At 35.9% G+C, this 17,590-nt stretch overlaps 1 protein-coding gene and 1 long non-coding RNA gene across 2 annotated transcripts in view; one reads left to right on the top strand and one right to left on the bottom strand.

Annotated features, from left to right (window-relative positions):
* Nucleotides 1-17,590, bottom strand: part of LOC134672778 (ankyrin repeat domain-containing protein 6) — a 127,575-nt gene that overhangs the window by 40,625 nt on the left and 69,360 nt on the right. The gene's annotated exons all lie outside the window — the stretch shown is intronic.
* LOC134672738 (uncharacterized) lies at nucleotides 11,503-12,455 on the top strand. Its single transcript, XR_010099380.1, has 2 exons — nucleotides 11,503-11,665; nucleotides 11,856-12,455. It is a non-coding gene; the product is annotated as an uncharacterized LOC134672738 (long non-coding RNA).

Genomic DNA, 17,590 nt, shown 5'->3' with positions numbered 1-17,590 from the left:
ACGTGCTAATCTGCCTTGTAATAGGGGAGGGTGAGCTCTGGGTAAGTGGTCCAGAACCCCCAAGATCTACCTACTTAAAAATTCAAAAATGCTTACGGCTAACTACGAGCATAGATAGGGTCGTGGTTTCTGCCACTATGGAGTGAGAATAGATATCCAAATATTTAAAGTAGGACGCCAGGATACTATACTCATCAAACGTATGACATATCCAAATGAAAATACAAATTTATTTACTAAATACTTTTATTCACTTTACATCACAATAAGACCTGCTGCGGCCTCGAGACTTAACATTTAAATTACGTACCGTAACTATTACTAATTAAATTTAACTTAAGTACATCTCAGGCCTATTTGGGCCTGTAATACACACAAAATCCTACATAGGAATTGCAGGTTTCATATTAATAATAGAATTTACCATGTAGAAAGTTCACGTTAAAAAGAAATTCAGACTTAAATATTGTTTATCCTTTCCAGCAAAGGAACACAGTCACTAATGTAAATATAAGTTTTTAACTCACAGTTTTATCGAATAAACACTTCACCTCGAGTCCAAAAATTAAGTGGAGAAGACGGCTTCCCCTCTAGCATGGTGCGACACCACCCTAGATCTTCCAAAAGCCATAGGGCCAATAAGGGACCAAGAAGGCAAGCCAAGGGCCAAGCCAAGGCAAGAAGTAGGCCTAGCCAAAGGACAGGCCTAGCCAAAAGACCCTAGAAACAAAGAGAATGTTCTAGGTTTTAGAGAGGTTATGTTATAAAAAGTTATATTTATATTTAATTGGGACAACGCGCGATTTAGCTTGCGGAAATAAGAGATTAAAAAAATCCTTACCGGTTTCTAAGCCGAGTCCCTTATATTAGACACCAGACGTGGCGACGTATGCGCACGCGGTGAAACAAAATGATGTCTCATCTTTGTCAAGGGATTGCTGGAAAATCACACCAAAACACGACATTAGCTAATTGCAATTGACAATAAACAACTTCGCCTTTCCTTCCGTATATTTAGAAAGTGTGGACAACTCACCAAGTTGGTTTAAAAGAGGTGAAAAGGTTATGCCGCCATTACCGGCGCATAGGAAGCTAGGTTAATCATATTTTGGGCCAAGCTGGAACAAAATATATCCACGATTAAAACATTGAACACCGAATTTAACCGAGTTTTAGGAAATACAATCTTTAAATAAAATACATACCCCATGAATTAATTGCCGACCTGATGTCGAAATTACGTCTTACATCTTGTCACGGAATATCCCAGTGATCAAGCGAAAAATCAAATGGCAAAAGCCACAGACAAAGTGGTGAATGGAAAACCTCCCATTCAATGACATCGCAACTGACCGGATCCAATTTACAGAAAACCGAAGTCACCAAAAATAAAAAGAATTACTAATTTCGAAAGCTAAAAATAAGGACATTATTTATAACTACGAATTGCAAAATATAAAAGAACACATACCAAATGTTTATTCATAAATACTCTTTATGTATGACTGATTGTCTGTGCAAAACCACAGACAACAAACCAACTGTCATTGACGTACGTCAATGTTTACCGCGACAGTAATAAACAACACCGATTCAACCCGCTTTACCAAGTCAAAGCTATTTATATGTAGTGTAACCATGTACAAATGTATTTCAATTGTGAAATGTGTAAACTCCAAAGAAAACAAGGTATTTATGTCCCAGCACAATGCAGGAACGAACAATGGATGCGCTAAATGCGACGATTTATAGATGATTGATGACCTACCATTCCGGTAAGTTTTATCCTCTAAATATAGCCAAAAGCGTATATGTGAAGATTAAAAACAACATTACTGGTCTCCGACCTTGACCTATCTACTCTAATACCCGTGTAGAACGTATATTAACCACCAAATTCTTACCAAACAAACATCTACTTTTCTAACCTATAACGTGCCTATCTATAATAACATTCAGACGTTTATAACACTGGGTGTCTACCCTAAAGTGTTACAGTTCATCTTTAGTTGGGTTAAAAAAAAATTTTTTTTTGAAAAAAAAAAATTTTTTTTTTTTTTAAATTTATATGTCTAATATGAAGTTACACCTTAACCTACCAAACTTAACCACGAGAACACAGATAATCTGTAAAGAAAACAAACCTTATGACAAAACTTATATCTATGACTTGGTGAATGGCCAATTCAACCAAGGAAAACTAACAACTAATTTTGATCCGGGTCTACTTATTCCTAGTGAACACTTACCTAAATCTAGAAGATGATGTCAAAGACGGCAACCCGAAAAATAACTTTCCCTTTATTAAAGAAATTGCCTATCACCGACAAAGGTGGAACTAAGTAAAGAGCTGCATCATCTAGCCAATACACAATTCCTATATCGACAAACAAAAGTTTAGTCACAGTTTATTGAGAACGTAGTCTCGTTTCACGATTTAATAACGTTTTATAGAGTAGTCCCACTTAAGGGTTTATAAGTAAAGTAAGTTTCTGTAGTTTATTCAGATTATTTATTGTTTTATGTCTTTATAAGGACATATCAAAGATTAAGATTGGTCCGTATGCATCCGGTACCAATATATATAGAATCAAATACATGGAACAATTACCCGGTCTGATGAAAACAAGCTTGCGCCAGGCTGCCTTCAGTTCAGTAGGTAAGTTCAGTATTTAGTATCATATAGGATATTTCAAATTTAAGTATTGAGCCAACAAGTGAAAAGGCGAGTACCGCTACGAAGACGGCTCGGCTTCACCAGGACGTACAATATCTTTTATATGAAAGTTACCTAGAAGTTTTCCTTCTAAGGATTTTAAAGAGTATACAAGAGGACTTAATTTTTTATGAATGACACACTTGTCATAACGGGGCGCTAATTTAGCGGAGAAATGTTTTGCTGCATTTGACAATGGGAAACATCTTTTATAAACGATTTGTCCTTCTTCTAGTTCTACGTGACGCTTCCTCATGTTGTAATACCTAGCGTTACGTTCATGGGAGGCGATCAACGAGTTACGCACTTTTTGAAATATAGTTTGGAGCTCTTTAAGTTTTTCAGAAAAAGCACCGCTGGTATCTAATTCGAGCGCGTTTTGATCTATAGGACCATCACTATTATAAAGAGAACCATCTAGAATCATCTGACGACCATGTGTTAGAAAATACGGTGTATCTTTAGTTACTTCGTGACGAGCTGTATTTAATGCACATTGTATTTCCGATACGTTCTTATCCCAGTTACGGTGATCAGAACGCACGTATGAAGCAATAGTTCTGACAAGTTCACGGTTCACTCGTTCCGTTTGATTCGTCTGAGGATGATATCTAGGGTTATAGAAAATATGAGGGACATTATATTTGGACATTAAGTCTCGAAAGTCTTTTGAAGTAAATTGAACACCATTGTCGCAGAATATATATTTAGGAACCCCATGTATAAGAAATATCCCTTTTTCCATACACTTAACTATAGCTTTTGCAGTTATGTTGCGTAGTGGAAACAAAGTCACATACTTACTGAAATAATCAGCACATACAAAAAGATACTGATTTCTCAAATAAGACGGAGGAAAGGGACCAAGAATATCACAAGATATGGCTTCGCCTGGTGACGATATACGTCGGGGATTACCCATCAAGCCAGGACGAGCTAAATTAACAGGTTTATAAGTTTTACAAATTTCACAAGAATCGACGTATTCTTTCACGTCTTGAAACAACGTAGGCCAATAATATAAGTCCGCTATTTTGGAATGGGTTTTAGCCACGCCAAAATGACCGGCAGTAGGATCATCATGATACTTATTTAAGATTTCATTTCGGTGCTCATAAGGGAGTACCAGCTTCCAGTCAAATTGAGCTGTCAGACGATACTTATTCTTAGAGTAACGGAAAAGTTTATCATTTTCAATTTTAAAGTTGGGAAAGAGAGAAGGTTTTTCAGATACCTTTTTATATATATCAAGATACCAAGGGTCTTGAATAGTAACAGAATTTATAGAACTGACATGAATACGAGAAAGACAGTCAGGTATGACATGTTCTTTGCCCTTCCGATGAATAATTTCAAAGTTAAATTGACTTAATCTACACGCCCATCGATTTAATCGTCCAGTAGGGTTTTTCAAGTTTTGGAACCATTTTAAAGATGCATGATCAGTTATAATATAGCATTTTCTCCCTTCTACATATGCACGAAATTGCTCGAGACCATAAATCACAGCTAAGAGTTCGCGCTCAGTAGCCGAATAGTTCGTTTCTGGTTGGTTAAGTGTACGGCTGCAGTATGCGATCGGATGATCGATCCCATTATAAGACTGAGTCAAGACCGCGCCTACGGCGTAAGAAGATGCATCCGTATGTATATAGAAGCTTTCATTAAAGTTAGGGCATTTAAGAATAGGAGAAGAAACTAAGGTAGATTTAAGTATGTTAAAAGAATCGTTAACTTCATTTGTCCATTCAAATTTTACTTTCTTACTCGTTAAGCGAGATAAGGGACGAGCTATCTTTGCGAAATTATTAATGAAACGACGGTACCAACCGCACATTCCAAGAAAACGTTTAATATCCTTAGCATCTTTAGGCGTAGGAAAATTTAAAATTACATCAATTTTAGATGGATCGGTTCGCAGACCGTATCTATCAACTAAATATCCTAGATATTTCAGTTCACTCCTACAGAAGGATGACTTTTTCATATTAATAGTTAAATTTGCTGATTTTAATTTTTCAAAAACCGCTTTAAGTAATCTTATGTGTTCATCGAAATCGGAAGTACAAATAATTATGTCATCAATATAACAGAAGACTTTGTGATCAAAATGTGAAGTAAAGAGGTTATCCATGAGACGTTGCATAGTCGCAGAAGCGCCTACCAAACCAAAACACATTCTATTATAGTGGAATAACCCTTTTCCTGGTACAGTAAAACTAGTTTTCTCCTTGGAGTCTTCACTAAGAGGAATCTGATGATATGCCGCACTCAAATCAAGAGAGGTAAGGAATTTCGCATCGCGTAAATTATCCAGTATGTATTGAACATGTGGTACGGGATACGCATCAGATTTTGAAACTGCGTTTACTTTTCTACTATCTAAACAAAGTCTTAAGTCTCCGTTAGGTTTTTCCACCATAACGACAGGAGAATTCCATGGGGAATGAGAAGGTTCGACAATTCCTTCTTTCAGCATACGATCTACCTCTTTAGCTAGTGCAGCTTGTTTAAAAGGACTAAGTCGATAATATTTTTGTTTTATCGGAGGAGTATCTCCGGTATTTATAACATGTTCAATTAAGTGAGTCTTTCCCAAACCAACCTTATCAGTATCAATTTGATCAAAAAGAGATTTAGTAGCCTCAAGTCGAGACTTTTGTTCAGAAGATAAAGAGTCATAAGTAGTAAGTCCTGTCTCTGACGGTAAAGCGTCAAGACTAGCAATATCATGAGAATCAGTTTTTTCTATATCAGTAATGAGACCTGGAGCTAATCCATAGGCTCTCCAAAAGTTTAAACCAAGTACCATTGGAGTGGCAATCTCCGGTTGAATATTAAAGTGTATAAGTTTAACTTGACCTTTATAATTTACTGGTAAAACCATATATTCAGTAGATACGATTCGATGATCGTCAGCTACGTTCACCATAATAGGTTTCGTATGTTTTTGAATAGGAATTCCACCTGTGGCGAATACTAAATGGCTGTTGTGGCCCAGGAAACTAACACTGGCACCACAATCTAACAATGCCTTGAAATTCAAGTTAAGTATATTCAATAGCGCATATACCCTATTGTCTCCCTTTGGAGGATTAAAGAAAATCGTCTTTTCTGCGCGATAGGGAGCAGAAGGTCGACATTTATTATTAACAGAAAAGACCTTATTTAGTTTTTTGTCTTGGAGTTACATTTAACACATTCGGGAGTTTTCACCCCTTTTTCTCCACATTTAAAGCAAACGATATCTCTAGAGCTCTTGCACTCTTTAGTGTTATGGTTGGACCTACCACATCTAAAACATTTTAGTTGAGAAGAGCTTTGTGCTGCCGCAGCAACAAAGTTTCTGGAAGAATTAGGAAAACGAGACTGGAAGGACCTATTCCTAGGTTCAACGTTCTTTGGTGGATGTTCTGATGAAGAATTATTTGACTGGTTTGATAAAACCGGTTCACGAAATTGTTTAGCCTTAACCTGAGCTAGTTCGATGCGCTTACACAACGACTTCAACTGCTCAATCGATCCTATGTCATGTAAAGCTAAATCTTTGGAATACTCCGGACGAATGTTTCTCATCATAGTATCCAGCTTCTCTTGTTCAGGAACCTCTTTTGCAAGACGCTCATACATTCCTAGAATGGTCGATACGAAATAAACAATAGTTTCAGACTTGGCTTGAGTCCTAGCCCGTATTTCCTGTAACAACTGATGATCCAAATCAGGTATATCAAATTCATCTTGTAAAGCCGCGGTGACTTCTTTATAAGTAGTAAGTTTCGTACGTTGCGACCGGAACCACGACAACGCAGGACCTTCGAGAATCTCAGGAAAACCTCTATATATTCGGCTTTCGGAAATTCTTCTAGCATCTCGCAACTCTTCGAGGCGAGACAGGAAAGTACGAACACAAGTGTCACCTTTAAATTTCAAATTTAAAGAATTTATATTAAAAGTCTTATCCGTTTTGTAAATAATCTCCCTAACAATACGAGATTCGTTAGGAGATTGAAAGTCATCATCCGAACCAGACGACGCAGAAGAGCCTTGCTCATTCAACCGATCCAATAAAGAAGTAATTAACGTTTTCAACAGAAGTACCGCTTCGGTCTCCTGAGGCAACCGTGAAATACGACACAATAGATATTTGCAACGCGAGGATAGCCTGTCGATCGCCGCTGCTGATAATTCTCTTTTTGCTTCTAACTCTATCTCCTCTACCTTATGCTGACAGAGTTCTAATTCGGAAGCTTCATTACTTATTACCAAGTCCTGGAACTTCAGACTACCCTTTTTGGCTAAATCTGCAGTTTGTTTCAAAGCTTGACACAGACTGGATCTACGTGAGATGGGATTAACCGGAAGTCTGCGAATCGCTAATTCATGTGACATTTCGTCTTTATGTAAATGGGTGATTTTACAACCAGCTTTTATGAAATCCATTTTTCAAGATTGATATGTTATATCAGAAGTAAGTCAGTATAGAGTTATAATATTTTAAAGATAAGTTAAAACTTTATTAGATTTTAACCCTTTTAAAGTATTTTAAAATATTGAGAAAATCTCTTTAAGTATAGCTAATTATTTAGCGTATAAAGTATAGCTTTATTTATAAGTTGGTTAAATTTATAAGTTTAACCTCCAACACAAACAACAACTTGAAACAACAACTTCAAACAACAACTTGCAATTCCCTTTACATATAAAAACCTTAATACTAAAATATTTCTAAAATGTTTCACTTGGAAATGTCATACTCCATAGGCCCCACGTTGGGCGCCACTGTAATAGGGGAGGGTGAGCTCTGGGTAAGTGGTCCAGAACCCCCAAGATCTACCTACTTAAAAATTCAAAAATGCTTACGGCTAACTACGAGCATAGATAGGGTCGTGGTTTCTGCCACTATGGAGTGAGAATAGATATCCAAATATTTAAAGTAGGACGCCAGGATACTATACTCATCAAACGTATGACATATCCAAATGAAAATACAAATTTATTTACTAAATACTTTTATTCACTTTACATCACAATAAGACCTGCTGCGGCCTCGAGACTTAACATTTAAATTACGTACCGTAACTATTACTAATTAAATTTAACTTAAGTACATCTCAGGCCTATTTGGGCCTGTAATACACACAAAATCCTACATAGGAATTGCAGGTTTCATATTAATAATAGAATTTACCATGTAGAAAGTTCACGTTAAAAAGAAATTCAGACTTAAATATTGTTTATCCTTTCCAGCAAAGGAACACAGTCACTAATGTAAATATAAGTTTTTAACTCACAGTTTTATCGAATAAACACTTCACCTCGAGTCCAAAAATTAAGTGGAGAAGACGGCTTCCCCTCTAGCATGGTGCGACACCACCCTAGATCTTCCAAAAGCCATAGGGCCAATAAGGGACCAAGAAGGCAAGCCAAGGGCCAAGCCAAGGCAAGAAGTAGGCCTAGCCAAAGGACAGGCCTAGCCAAAAGACCCTAGAAACAAAGAGAAGGTTCTAGGTTTTAGAGAGGTTATGTTATAAAAAGTTATATTTATATTTAATTGGGACAACGCGCGATTTAGCTTGCGGAAATAAGAGATTAAAAAAATCCTTACCGGTTTCTAAGCCGAGTCCCTTATATTAGACACCAGACGTGGCGACGTATGCGCACGCGGTGAAACAAAATGATGTCTCATCTTTGTCAAGGGATTGCTGGAAAATCACACCAAAACACGACATTAGCTAATTGCAATTGACAATAAACAACTTCGCCTTTCCTTCCGTATATTTAGAAAGTGTGGACAACTCACCAAGTTGGTTTAAAAGAGGTGAAAAGGTTATGCCGCCATTACCGGCGCATAGGAAGCTAGGTTAATCATATTTTGGGCCAAGCTGGAACAAAATATATCCACGATTAAAACATTGAACACCGAATTTAACCGAGTTTTAGGAAATACAATCTTTAAATAAAATACATACCCCATGAATTAATTGCCGACCTGATGTCGAAATTACGTCTTACATCTTGTCACGGAATATCCCAGTGATCAAGCGAAAAATCAAATGGCAAAAGCCACAGACAAAGTGGTGAATGGAAAACCTCCCATTCAATGACATCGCAACTGACCGGATCCAATTTACAGAAAACCGAAGTCACCAAAAATAAAAAGAATTACTAATTTCGAAAGCTAAAAATAAGGACATTATTTATAACTACGAATTGCAAAATATAAAAGAACACATACCAAATGTTTATTCATAAATACTCTTTATGTATGACTGATTGTCTGTGCAAAACCACAGACAACAAACCAACTGTCATTGACGTACGTCAATGTTTACCGCGACAGTAATAAACAACACCGATTCAACCCGCTTTACCAAGTCAAAGCTATTTATATGTAGTGTAACCATGTACAAATGTATTTCAATTGTGAAATGTGTAAACTCCAAAGAAAACAAGGTATTTATGTCCCAGCACAATGCAGGAACGAACAATGGATGCGCTAAATGCGACGATTTATAGATGATTGATGACCTACCATTCCGGTAAGTTTTATCCTCTAAATATAGCCAAAAGCGTATATGTGAAGATTAAAAACAACATTACTGGTCTCCGACCTTGACCTATCTACTCTAATACCCGTGTAGAACGTATATTAACCACCAAATTCTTACCAAACAAACATCTACTTTTCTAACCTATAACGTGCCTATCTATAATAACATTCAGACGTTTATAACACTGGGTGTCTACCCTAAAGTGTTACAGCCTGACGGATTTTCTAATTTTAAAAACCACTTTAATGATGCATGATCCGTGATAACCTTAAATTTCCTTGTACCTAAATAAGCCTGAAATTTTTCTACTACAAATATCACTGCCAACGCCTCTCTTTCTGTCGCACTATAGTTCCTCTCAGCTTTGTTTAGCGACCTGCTGACATAAGCTATAGGATGATCTTTACCCTCAATTTCCTGCGATAGCATTCCACCAAGGCCATAAGCAGATGCGTCACAGTGAACGGAAAAAAGCTTCTCAAAGTCCGGCACGGCTAAAATTGGTGCTGACACAAGTGCATCCTTCAACTTATTGAACGATTGCTCCGCTTCATCCGACCAACTAAATTTAGGCTCATGTTTTCCCCTAGTAACTGTTAATCTGTTCAATGGGGCAGCAATTGTCGAAAAATTACGGATAAACCGTCTGTACCACGAGCAAGTGCCGAGAAATACTTTAACATCATGAGCTGATGACGGAGTACGAAAGTTCAAGATAGAAGACACCTTATCAGGATCGGTTCGCAACCCATTTTCATCGACCACATAACCTAAATACTTTAATGAGCTTCGGAAAAAATTACATTTTTTACGATTTATCGTTAAATTTGCTAACTTTAATTTTTCAAGTACTCGATTCAAAAGCAACAAATGTGTATCGAAATCTGATGAACAAATAACAATATCATCAATATAGCAAAATACCTTGCCATTCTCTACATCTGAACAAAAATTTTGATGAAAAAGCATATCCATTAACCGTTGTTGCCTCGCAGGCGCCCCGCAAAGACCAAAAGGCATAACCTTAAACTTAAAGGCCCCCCTGCCAACAACATTGAATGTGCTTTTATCTTGAGAATCTTTATTCAATGGTATTTGCCAAAAACTTGCTGATAAATCCAAAGACGATAAGAATCTCGCCTCTTTAAGGCTATCTAAAATTTGTGGTATATATGGAATAGCATATGAATCACCCTTAGTAACCGAGTTTAATCTCCGACAATCCAAACAAAACCGCCAGTCACCGTTTGATTTCTTAACTAAAATGACCGGATTATTCCAAGGACTTTCACTAGCAGTTACCACGTCAAGCTCAAGCATTCTATCCAATTCTTTATTTAACGCAACTCTCTTTTCTGGCGAAAGAGGATACTGCTTGGCCTTGATTGGCAAGGCATCGCCTGTGTCTATCACGTGTTCAATTAAAGTTGTCCTACCCAAACCTTTGTTTTCCGCTGAAATGTCTTCAAATCTCTTAATTACTGACGATGCTAATTCCCTTTGAAACGGCATTAAATTATCAAATGATGTTAGCGTGTGAATTTGTTTTTCATTAATTTGATAACTATAAAATGTTTTTGGAACTTTCCTGTAATCGATATTATTAAAAATTTCAGGCGCTAACCTATACGCTTTCCAAAAATCACAACCGAAAATTACATTCGAAACTATTGATGGTACGACATGAAACTTAATTATATGAGTTACATTATTAAAAGTGACCGGTAAATAAATTACCCCTAACGAATCTACTTTAAATCCGTTAGCAACCGTGCAAGAAACTTGATTTTCCTTAACCAAAGTAAAACCCAGTTTTACAAAGTAAGTGTGTGATGAATTTCCTAGCAAAGAAACGCAAGCTCCAGAATCTAATAATCCTATAATCTGTTCTTTCCCTACACTCACTTGAAGATAAGGTCTAATATCGTCCTCATTAGTAGCAAATAAGACTGTGGCAATTGATCCGTAGCTGTAATATTTTTCAATCGCCGCCAATACCTGCATGTTTTGCGTGCTATTGTCACAGTCTAAGTCTACTAGTTTTTTTGGTCCTTGTTCTTCATTTGAGGACAATCCGCTTTAAAATGATCGTCTTTTCCACACTTAAAACAACCACGTTGAATGCATTTTTTAAAATTATGATTTGTTTTCCCGCACTTAAAACAAACCTTCCTAGTATTGGAACGTACCTCACCTCCGTTTGACATCTTTGACGTAGACGTCTGTGAACTCTGTGGTACATCACTAGATGCTTTATTTAACATTTGCTTTTCTCCATACTTGTGTTTATTATTACTGCAAGATTGACTAATGCAGTTAGATGGATCAGATTGATTAAAAGAAGAAATAGCCGAAACTCCTGGCTGTGTCTTCTTTTGTGGTTTATACAAGAATTCAGGTGAGATAACTTCATAATTATTCTTCTGCGGTTCTTTAAAGTTTAAACAACGCTGCCTAGTGCCTAGTAACTTCAATAATCCTACATTTCTCCTGCAATTCCTCTATTGACCTGATATTCACCAAGGCTAACTGTTGAGAGTAAAACGGACGTATATTTCTTTGCAATATATCCAATTTTTCTTTTTCAGATAAAGGCGTACTCAGCCTATTAAACATTCCTGACATTAATGCAAAATAAAGATGAAGTGGCTCATCTTCACCTTGCGTACGAACACGAATCTCATTTGCTAACTTATAATCGTACTCTGTATCCTGAAAATCACTCAACAACAACAATGCAAGTTCCTGCCATGATGAGACCTTATTCCTGTTTGCACGGAACCATATAAGAGCCTGATCCGAGAACAACCTGGCTGCAGAATACAAAAGTTTGGAATCTGAAACTCCATCAGCCTGCTGAAGATCTTGAACATTCTCTAAAAATGTCTTCGGGTCCGTGTGTCCGTTGAACTTGAGATTCCATTTCAAAATGCTTTTATGACCACGATCCGACTCCGACACAACCTGTTCTTCCACAAAATTACCCGAAGAACCTTCACCTGTCGTTGACAAAGAAGTCACCTTACCGAAGTTATCAAGTTTAGTCAAAAAACCGTCAAGTGTTTGTTTACTTGCCTTTATTTGTGTTTGTGTAACTGTGTCCTCTGGTCGAACCCTAGAAATTCTGTGAAATAAGTGATAAGCCAATGCTTTTGCCTTAATAAAAGTATAATTTTCTTTTGATTGTTCATACTTTTTCCATAATTTATCCAAATCTAATAATTTAGCTGTTATTATTTTAGATTCAGTGGCCGGGTCAAGTTCTGTTTCCACAATGGAATCAGATGGACAGTCTTTTAATAAACTTTTAAGTTGTTTTCTAAGCAAGTCGACTGTAGCAGCCGGAGACTCTGACCTAATTTCAACTTCATAAGAAAGTTCCTCCTTGGACAAAGGGTTAACTGAAATCTCTCTTTTCTCCATTATGAAAAGTTAACCAACAAGCTATACGCACTAAATGTATATATTTTCAAATGCTAGAAAAGCAATAATTCCAAATGTCAATATTTAATTACTAAATTATTTTACTTCAAACGACCCTACTATTTTCAAAGGAAAAAGAAAATTGTAAATTGGAATTATCTGTAAAATTGGTGGTTTAAACTTCACAAAATATGTTAATTGAATGTATTACTTAATTTCAATTAAATTGCACAGTATTTTTACACACTTTAAATTCACATTTTACACATAGGTACACACACAAATTACGTTTAATATTTTATATTTCCTATCGTTTAAGATAAACCGTTTTTTATTAGAATATTATAGAATCACTTCAACAATTACACATAAAGTAATAAATACATTCATTGACTACAATTGGTTCTATTTATAAATATACTCAAATGCTACTGTGTTGGCCCTGTCTACAACTATAGAAAGTACCTAGAAAAATGTCTTGTTTGCCAGTTTAGTACTCAAAATTGATGGTTTATCCAAATAGACTGAATTGTAAAATACAGATTCCTTGTGGGCGCCAATTATGTAACCTGTAAACCTACCCGGCTGATTACATAATACTTAGGGATGTATAAAATAAAGAAAACACAAGAATCCACTTGATAGTCGATTTATTTTTTCTCCTACATACCCTAAAATTACAACTTCTAGCTCAGACTGCTAACGGTAGAGCTGTTGGTTCAATAATATCTGTATTCTTACACTTATGATAAACCACCAACAAACTAGTTGTTTAATTAAATTTTATTCAGATAATTATAATACGAAAGTTACACCTGAGCATTAAATTTGGCAAGTAACACTGTCCATTAGATCACAGTAAACCTTAGTTATGATATTAAAGTTATTCATTATAAATGAGACAAAAGCAAAAGGTTACCGATCTATGACAATAATAAAATTGGACTTCAAGTAAACTATGAACGTACTAAGGGCTACCTAAGGGCTACCTAAGGGCCAACACATACCTGTTGCCACAGACGATGTTAATTCCTCCAAGTTAACTCGTCTGCATTCCGCCAGACGAACGAGACAGATGATCTAAAATATAACAAATATCATGAGATTTAGCTTGTGCACAACTGCTGACAGACATCTAAACACTGAACCGAATCGTAACACTTACAGAAAAGTCTGCAGCGGTCAAGAATAGGATTTGGGTCGGAACTTGTGACAATGGCTATGAAAGGCGTCCCGATCTTGAGAAGACCCGTCTCTTACATCAGCTTGCCACGCTCATGGGCACACACCTCTCTCCTCAGCAACATTTGCCTCGATCTATTAAACCCCAGTATCCAATAATATATATCAATATTTTTTCTGGAACTATATACAGCGACAATGGATTTCCACGCTGAGTTTTATATTAATATATTCTAATTTTTGTAACAAACAATATTATGTTCTGACACTAATCAATGCCGTCTTTTCTTCTTATTCTATTTTCCTTCCATTTCAAATTTAGTGCTCTTTACAATACGAACAGCACGTTGCCAGTCATATCGTGCTACCCTTTAAACATGTAGGTTTAATTAACTAACGACAAAATATCAAGAAAAAAGGTGAAATACAAATATTTATATTTGTACCTAAACTATAATTAAATTAAATCCTGTTCAATATTTCTAAAAAGAAATTAACACTAACAGAAATAATCAAAACCAACGAAGTTCCACCTAAACCACTAGCTGGCGCTATGTGACAAGAAAATGGCCCAAGGGCCTGTGAATAACAGACAAGCCGATGGGAATCGAGTTGTATGGACGCTCCGCCACTGATACGTACGTACTTATTCACGTATTAGACAATCTACTTTTCATTCAAAAGACATCATGTACTGCGTTATAAGCTTAATTTACTTAAGGTTATGGCAGATTGTGCAAACGTACATATTTGCCACGACAAATGAATCATTAAAAACATAAGCATAGAGTTCAATTCACAATGACAAGACGGACTCGTGTCCGCTAAGCTTCATCTTCTATTTGTTTTGGAGAGAGCGTACTTGCGTGGTACTATTACTGTTTACTACTAAAACAGCATTCGAACTTCTTAACAGCCGGCGTATTATGGATGGCTTTATCCGTCTTTATCCACGTGATGAAATAACTGTCACTTTTTAACACCCTGGGATTGAAAGGGACGGACATCGTTTTATCACGCTGTCACGTAGACAAGAACGACCATCATATCCGTACTGGATTCTACATTGGTGTCGATGCCGGCAAAATGGCCTACTGTGTCTCTTGCCATAAAGACGCTTTGACAGGTTATTAGACTTACTAGCGACCCGCCCCGGCATTGCACGGGTTAACCTCAAGCCGCCCAGAGACCTATGAAAAGGTCTCCTGTTCCATTCTAATTTGAACTTTGTGTCGACAAAATAAAATTTAATTTTGCTTGGCAGGGTTTGACGTATGGGCGGCTAGAGGTTAATAAATTATACACATAAACCTTCCTCAAGAATCACTCTATTGATAACTAGGTGAAAACCGTACGAAAATCCCTTCAGTAGTTTTTAAATTTATCGTGAACATACAAGCAGACAGACGTGGAAGCGCTGGTGGCCTAGCGGTGAGAGCGTGCGACTTGCAATCTGGAGGTCGCGGGTTCAAACCCCGGCTCGTACCAATGAGTTTTTCGGAACTTATGTACGAAATATCATTTGATATTTACCAGTCGCTTTTCGGTGAAGGAAAACATCGTGAGGAAACCGGACTAATCCCAATAAGGCCTAGTCTACCCTCTGGGTTGGAAGGTCAGATGGCAGTCGCTTTCGTAAAAACTAGTGCCTACGAAAAATCATGGGATTAGTTGTCAAGCGGACCCCAGGCTCTCATGAGCCGAAATGCCGGGATAACGCGAGGAAGAAGAAGAAGACAAGCAGACAGACGTGGCGGGGGACTTTGTTTTATAAGGTATAAGGCGTAGTGTTTAAGTTCAAATCCGGAACTTACCAAAATCACCTCTCTTTAAGTCTTCATACAGAAACTTGTATTATTAATACGGATATGGCACTATTCGTTCGGTGTATTTACCTGGAAAAGAAAATTTATGAATTAGTAACTATTTACATCAACTTGACAAAAAAAGGAGTTACATAAGAATATCGATAAATTACTCAAACATTTGTTTTTATGAAAGATACTAAAACATAATGCATACTTTTTACAAATATACTTCACGTGTGGCATCAAAAGTACACAGTTTGTTAACCATCTGGTATCCCATCAGTTACAAAACTGGTCACTTACTAGTCTACTTCCATATCAGTAGGTAAGGTAAAGGGCCCCTGTTTCGGCAGGTTAAGGCTCTTGAGAGTGAGTTGCGAGTTTGTGTATTTTTTTTAAATATTACTAAGCATATCAATACCTTGAAAGCTTTTGAATATGTTATATTAGTTCTTTGTTAATAATTTAATGTATAAACTGTAGGGTTTTAGTTGAAACTTTTTTTTATATGAATTTTTTCGAGAACCTCTTATATGGCTCCCATTTCGTGATACAAATTTAGGTCAGCTCCTAAATTCGTGAATTCGTGTCCCCTGTTTCGGCATAAAGTTTTCATAGAGTAATTGGTGATAAATTGATAATTTGCTGATAATCATTTTAAATATTTAACGGTCTTACCTACTTACAAATAATTGTAAGGTCAAATTAAAAATAATAATAAAAAAAATGTTAAATTGAGAGCTAGCTTAAAGTTTTTTTTACTCGTCGACTTTAATGGTTGAATTAAGACTTAGGTAAACCATATGGGTACTTTAATACTTGATTAAAAGTCAAACTATTTAATTTAAATAAATAAAATAAAATTGAAATTAAAAAAAAATAAAAATTATTAAAAAAAAATTCTTTACAAAAAATAATTTACTATCTTATACGTTAAATATAAACATACACAAAAATAAATCAAATTTCAATAATAAATAAAATTGTGCTAGTAGTTAATATGAGAATATACGTGGAACATACCTTAAAATTTTTAACTCGGGTCACATTCAAACTCGTTTTATGAGAATTCTAGTGAAAAAAACATATACCGAATTTCGCTCATACGAAACTTCATGAAATACATTAATTGTTTTCTAATTTATTTTTTTAATTATATTTGTTGTTATATTTAAAAACAAGCACTCAAAATGTATCTAGAAAATCCTTGATTCGTTAGTGGCACGAAATAGGAGACACACGAAAGATAAAATGACCGCTATTTCGTGAGTCGATTTATTGCAATTTTAAGTTATTTCTTTGCATATATTTAATCTTTTTTCTTATCAAATCAATTACTAAGGAACCCACAGAAACACTCCCAAAAACTTTTATTCGAATGGGTTTAGCTTTTCCTTCCTATAAGCTTAACAAGTGAGAGCGCGCACCTTACGCCTAAAAAAAGTGCACGCATACAACACAGCTGTTCGCGGCCGTCTGACAGTTTCGACCGTCGTATTACTCTTAGTTTAATCACTAAAATATTGGTTATTATTTTATTGAAGAGATTAAATAATACAGATTTTTTTCATATGTATAATTTGAATAAAAGATATTTGAATTCCTTATTATTTGCGCCAGAAAAAAAACTAACGAAATAACGTACTAACACGAACTTGGGGCCGTTTACCTTATTGCAAAAGCAATGAAATAAATCTAGCTCAAAACATACACAATACACTCGTGTAGTGTTTTTGATCCGATTTTATTTTGTAAACATTCATACAGCATCGGATATTTACGAAGTTGTTATTCATAATAATATCATTACTGAAGAGTAGTCGTTTAGTTAAATCTGTGCTGTGCTAAAATAATATTGATAAAAAAAAATTTTGTTCTTCACAAAGTAAAAAATGTTTGCACTAAAATTG

Source organism: Cydia fagiglandana, chromosome 17, assembly GCF_963556715.1.
Source record: "Cydia fagiglandana chromosome 17, ilCydFagi1.1, whole genome shotgun sequence".
Taxonomy (NCBI): Eukaryota; Metazoa; Arthropoda; class Insecta; order Lepidoptera; family Tortricidae; genus Cydia; species Cydia fagiglandana.
This window is presented reverse-complemented; position numbering and strand designations above follow the sequence as displayed.